Below are 6,537 nucleotides of genomic sequence, written 5' to 3'. Positions count from 1 at the left end.
TGACCAACTATCAGGAATGCCAAATATATCCTGTTGTGTCTTTATGATCCCTGGAAGCCCCTCCCTTGTATGAGGAAGGGAAAGGGACATTCACTGGAACCATATAGATGTGTAATTCCAACATGTCCCAAACATTTGGGATCCAGGTGACCATGCCAAAGGTACCCTTGTCCGAAACTTGGTCTTTCTCCACATCGGCCTTCTCTGAGATCTTGCACAGCTCACCAAATAACCTTGGGCCAGTCATTCCCTCTCAGCCTAACCTATCTTGCAGGGTTGCTGTTTGGATAAAATGGCGCTGGGCATCATGGACTCCACACCCAGAATTTCTCAGAGGAGGTTGTGATTAAAAATGTTTTTTTTTAAAAAATAAAATGAACAAAGAGTGTGACCTAGCAAAATCATTTTGTCACGATGAGTTTCAAGAATTTCCTGAAGGGTGGGTGCTTCTCTTGAAAGTCAGTTTGCTAGCGATAGTCGGGTCCCCACCCCCCACCCCGCCAAGAGGCCAAGGTATGGTGTGGGTGCCAGGTAGGGTTGCCAATCTCCAGGTACTTACAATGAAATAGACACAATGAAATAGATACATTCACATCTGTGCTGATTTTCTAATCTCTGTATCACAAAGTTCAAAATTCTTATTGAGTGCTACAATATATATACACACATACTGTTGATACAATATTAGACACAAAACTATCCTACTTTGTATATATTTAGAATTAGGATAGTTTTGTGTCTAATATTGGATCAACAGTATGTGTGTATATATATATATTGTGTGTGTCAAGTGCCGTCAAGTCGCAGCCGACTCACAGCGACCCCTTTTTTGGGGTTTTCCTGGCAAGAGACTAACAGAGGTGGTTTGCCAGTGCCTTCCTCTGCACAGCAACCCTGGTATCCCTTGGTGGTCTCCCATCCAAATACTAACCAGGGCCGACCCTGCTTAGCTTCTGAGATCTGGCGAGATCAGGCTAGCCTGGGCCATCCAGGTCAGGGTGAATATATATTGTAGCACTCAATTTTGCACTTTGTGATACATTCACATCTGTGCTGATTTTCTAACCTCCAGGTACTAGCTGGAGATCTCCTGCTGTTCCAACTGATCTCCAGCCAATAGAGATCAGTTTTCCCAGAGGAAATGGCTGCTTTGGCAATTGGACTCTATGGCATTGAAGACCTCCCCTCCCCAAACCCCGCCCTCCTCAGGGTCCGCCCCAAAAGCCTCCTGCCAGTGGCAAAGAGGGACCTGGCAACTCTAGAGCCAGGCCTTGGTGTGCATCTTGGTATTTCTTACTACCCATTAAGGAATTAAGGAAGAAGGCAGAAAAAATTAATTTGAAGTTCCTGCAACCAAGGCTTAGCTTTAGCCAGAGCGGCTTTGTCCTGCCCCTTGGGCGGTAGCACAGTTCCAGATTACCGGCCCCCCTCCCCCCGCATAGTTATTTTAAGACACAATTCCCTGCATCGCATATAGTTCGGCCCTGAGGCAAGCGGTTATCTTTCCAGCGGGCAGCATTCCTCGGTCTGAAAAGTGCAGATAATAATACTGACCTACCCAGCAGGGGTGTTGTGAGGATTACTAAAAGATACTGGGGAGGGGCCGTGGCTCACTGGCAGAGCCTCTGCTCAGCACGCAGAAGTTCCCAGGTTCAATCCCCGGCATCTCTTGCTTAAATGGCCGGGCAGTAGGTGATGTGAAAGACCCCTGCCTGAGACCCTGGAGAGCCGCTGCCGGTCTGAGTAGACAAGACTGACTTTGATGGACTGTGAAGTGTGTTGAACATTCCAACCTGCTACATTGACATGAAGCGGCCAGCTGTTTCTGTTTAGAGAATTCAGCCTCTGCTTCTGGTGTTTCTCAAAGGGCTTGGTGTAGTGGTTAAGCGGTGTAGTGGTTAAGAGCGGTGGTTTGGAATGGTGGACGCTGATCTGGAGAACTGGGTTTGATTCCTCACTCCTTCACATGAGCGGCAGACGCTAATCTGGTGAACTGGATTTGTTTCCCCACTCCTCCACACGAAGCCAGCTGGGTGACCTTGGGCTAGTCACTCTCTCAGCCCCACCTACCTCACAAGGTGTCTGTTGTGGGGAGGGGAAGGGAAGGTGATTGGAAGCTGGTTTGATTCTGCCTTAAGTGGTAGAGAAGGTCGGCATCTAAAACCCAACTCTACCTCTCCTCCTCCTCCTCCTCCTCATATCTTCAGAATTGGTGTAGGCTAAATGCATCAGGGAGGGGGGATTTCACCTGCTATCTCTTCCTCCATAAATGGACCTAAAGGTCGGAAGGGAATTTCTGTGTGGACACGATTCCGTCTCCCTACTTTGAGCCTACGGGGGTTTGGAAAGTCTGCAAAGAGCAGCTTCCCTGGCTCGCAGTGTAAAAGACCTGGGAGTGGGGCCCATAGGACCAGGGCCAGCATATCCTGAGGTAGGGCAGCTGCCAGGCCCAGGGCTTCTGGTGGGGCCCATTGTCACAGACCCCCCCCCGTTCACCCCCCCTGCCATTGTCCATGTATCTCTCCCTGCCCGTTTTTTTTGCAAGCACTACACCACCCACTCTCCCAGGTCCACAGCATTGATGGGGAGGCACATGCAGAAGCAGATAATAGAACTATAGAGTTGGAAGGGACCACCAAGGTCATCTAGTCCAACCCCCAGCACAATGCAGGAAATTTACAATCACCTCCCCCCCACACCCCCAGTGGCCCCTACTCCATGCCCAGAAGGTGGCCAAGATGCCCTCCCTCTCATGATCTGACCAAGGTCATAGAATCAGCATTGCTGACAGATGGCCATCTAACCTCTTTTTAAAAACCTCCAGGGAAGGAGAGCTTGCCACTCCCGAGGAAGTCTGTTCCACTGAGGAACCGCTCTGTTAGAAAATTCTTCCTAATGTCTCTAGACAGAAACTCTTTTGATTTAATTTCAACCCGTTGGTTCTGGTCTGAACTTCTGGGGCAACAGAACAACTTGGCCCCCTCCTCTATACGACAGCCCTTCAAGTACTTGAAGATGTTGCACAGTGGCCAGTGCTTTTGCGGAAAGGGTGTGAATGCGGTGCAGGCGGCTGTGATCACAGGAGGGGGGGCTGTGGATCAGTGGTAGAGCATCTACTCGGCATGCAGAAGGTCCCCCAGGTTCAATCCCCGGCATCTCCAGTTCAAGGGACCAGGCAAGTAGGTGATGGGAAAGACCCCTGCCTGAGACCCTGGAGAGCCGCTGCCGGTCTGAGTAGACAATACTGACTCTGCTGGACCAAGGGTCTGATTCAGTATAAGGCAACTTCAATCCCTGGAATCTCCAGTTAAAAGGACCAGGGAGTAGGTGATGTGAAAGACCTCTGCCTGAGACCCTGGAGAGCTGCTGCCGGTCTGAGTAGACAATACTGACTGAGATGGACCAAGGGTCTGATTCAGTAGAAGGCAGCTTCATGTGTTCATATGAGGCGAGAAGGGGAAGGGCTCACAGGTGGGAACGCATGCAGGGGGATGGGTGGAAAAGGATGCAGGGGGGTCTGGTGTGGACAGAAGAGGGCCCCCTGGGTGCTGTCTGCCCAGGGCCTCCCAAAACCTGGAAGTGGTACTGGGGGCCCAATGTAGCCCTGCAGCCAAGACACCAAGAGGTGTGCTCACGGAGGCTGCATTTCCTTCTGCAGCTTTTGATTTTTGCATTATCCCACTGAGATGGAGTGGGCGGCGAACAGCTCGTACACTGCCCTGCCAATTTATTCCCGTTATATTCTGGGTTCTTCCCCCCCCCCCCTTTCTTGAAAGAGAGCAGCCTTCTGGTGCCAGGAAATTTAGAGCTGTTATTCCACCCTGCCAAAAGCTCGAAGGAGGGGTGTGATTTGTATTCAGGTGCTTTTAACGTTCCACCGTGTGGGCTGGAATCCTGATGCGCCTCACGCTGCGTTTTATGCTTTGCAGTTTGACTGTAAACGTAACTTTTCTGAGGACATTTAGCTCGGCGGTGGCTTCAGTTCAGCCGACAAAAAGCACCCCTTTATTTTGCACGCCTTGGAAACCGGTCTGAACGTTTCGCTCCCTCTCCCTCTGTGAGTTGTTCAGCGCTCTGCAGCAGGGGGCATCTATGCCATTCCCCGGTTCTGCGTCTGTAAGCAAGGAGGGCGTTTGAGTGTGGCTCTCGAAAGCTGATGGCTAGATGAAACCTCCACAGTGTGGGCGGCATTTGGACCTCTTAAATTGAGCCAGCTGGAAACACCACAGTTGGCTTTATCAGATGCACGAAGGAGACCGAGTGAGGGCTGGGCATATTACACAGCAGAAGTCCCCAATGTAGCAGGAGATCTCCTGCTAATTCAACTGATCTCCAGCCGATAGAGATCAGATCACCTGGAGAAAAATGGCCACTTTGGCATTTGAACTCTATGGCGTTGGAGTCCCTCCCCTCCCCCGCCCTCCTCAGGCTCCGCCCCAAAAATCTCCCGCCGGTGGCGAAGAGGGCCCTGGCAACCCTATGTCCATGTGTGCCATGGCGCCCACCAATACCTTTCCTGGTGCCCACCAAGAAGGGTTGCCAACCTCCAGGTACTAGCTGGAGATCTGCTATTACAACTGATCTCTAGCCGATAGAGATCAGATCACCTGGAGAAAATGGCCGCTTTGGCAATTGGACTCTATGGCGTTGAAGCCCCTCCCCTCCCCAAACCCCTCGCTCCTCAGGCTCCACCCCAAAAATCTCCAGGTATTTCCCAGCCCAGAGTAACCCTACCACCAAGTGCTTTTAGAAAGTGGGTGGGGCTAGAATGGGGCTTTTGCTCAGCAGGGCCTCTGATTGGCTGTGCAGATTAAAAGACATCCTGTCAAACAGATGTCATTTCAGGCAGAAGAGGTAGCTGGGCTGAGAGACACAGCAGGAGAAGAGTGAATTCAGACACCTAATGCCAATAGCACTGTCTGAATTCACTCTTCCCTACTGAAGGACAGATGGACTCACATTCCAGCTATATCTGAAGAAGTGAGCTGCGATTCAAGAAAGCTCAGACCCTGCCAGAAAGTTTGTGAGTCTTTCAAATAAATATGAGTTGGTCTAGTGCACTTTAAAGGCCACCTAAGCAAGTCGCCATCACTCCTTGTGGGAGTGCGTTCCAGAAGTGAATGGTGTGTTGTGCCAAGATGCGGTTTTTAGCCATAGTTGCTTGGTGGGAGTTCCACAACCAGGGTGCCGCCACGGAAAAGGCTGTGCTTTTCATCTCCGCCTTTTTAACATCACTGGGTCACGGCACCCAAAGCATGGCACCCAAAGCAGTTGTAGTGTTTAAGAGCAGTAGGTTGGAGCAGTGGACTCTAGTCTGGAGAACCGGGTTTGATTCCCCACTCCTTCATGTGAGCGGCAGAGGCTAATCTGGTGAACTGGATTTGTTTCCCCACTCCTCCACATAAGCGATGGAGGCTAATCAGGTGAACCGGGTTGGTTTCTCCACTCCTCCACATGAAGCCAGCTGGGCAACCTTGGGCTAGTCACAGCTCTCTTAGAGCTCTCTCAGCCCTACCTGCCTCACAGGGCGTCTGTTGTGGGGAGGGGAAGGGAAGGTGATTGCAGGCCGGTTTGATTCTTCCTTAAGTGGTAGAGAAAGTCAGCATATAAAAACCAACTCTTCTTCTTCTTCAGCTGAGACCTCGCCACAGGACGACGTCTGTGGGAGACGACGGCCCTTTGTAGGAATACAGCCCGTATCCAAATGGCAGTTGACTGTGTGCTGTGAGCCGCCGGCGACTGATCAAGCCATGAGAAACTGCCAGATTCCTGAACGACTTCCAATTTGACTGCCTCCCACCGTACTGTAATTGCTTTTTGCAACCCGTCTATTTATGCCGAAGGAGCGAGCAGCCGGAGACAGGGTGTTCTCAGGGAGTGAGACTCTCTCGCATTGACGGCCAAGTCTCCTTTTTTAAGACCTGCCTTGCAGTCTGCAGCATCAGAGCTTTCCTGGGGTTGAGGGACCGAGCTGCTGGCCGAAAACTGGGCTCTTCGGCTACCTTGGGCCTGCCAGACGGTCCCGGCTTCACAACCCAGAGCCTCCAAAGCAGGGCTCCCCAACCTTTTTGAGCCCGGCGGCACTTTTGGAAATCTGGCGCAGGGTGGTGGGCGCTGTAACAAAATCGCTGCCACAGGAGGCGGAAGCGGCCACACTATGGCTGCCGCAGTTTGCCTTCAGACACACATCCTCAGGCTGTGCCGGAAGCTGCTGCTAAAGCAACGTTTTCAAAAATCTGCACAGCCGATCACATCCCCAAGGGCCATTCGGAAGCCCTGGCCTCTCCCCTTTCTAAAAATACTTGGCAGGGGCCGGGAAAGAAGAAGAGTTGGATTTTATACTCTGCTTTTTCTCTACCGAAAAGAGTACAATTGCCTTATCTTTCCCTCACCGCAATAGGCACCTTGTGAGGTAGGTGGGGCTGAGAGAGTCTGGACAGAACTGTGACTGGTTCAAGGTTACCCAGGAGGCTTCATGGGGAGGAGTGGGGAATCGAACCTGGTTCTCCAGATTCGAGTCCGCCTCTCTTAACCATT

The sequence above is a fragment of the Euleptes europaea genome, chromosome 2 (genome assembly GCF_029931775.1).
Source record: "Euleptes europaea isolate rEulEur1 chromosome 2, rEulEur1.hap1, whole genome shotgun sequence".
NCBI classification, from domain to species: domain Eukaryota; kingdom Metazoa; phylum Chordata; class Lepidosauria; order Squamata; family Sphaerodactylidae; genus Euleptes; species Euleptes europaea.
Note: the sequence above shows the minus strand (reverse complement) of the source record.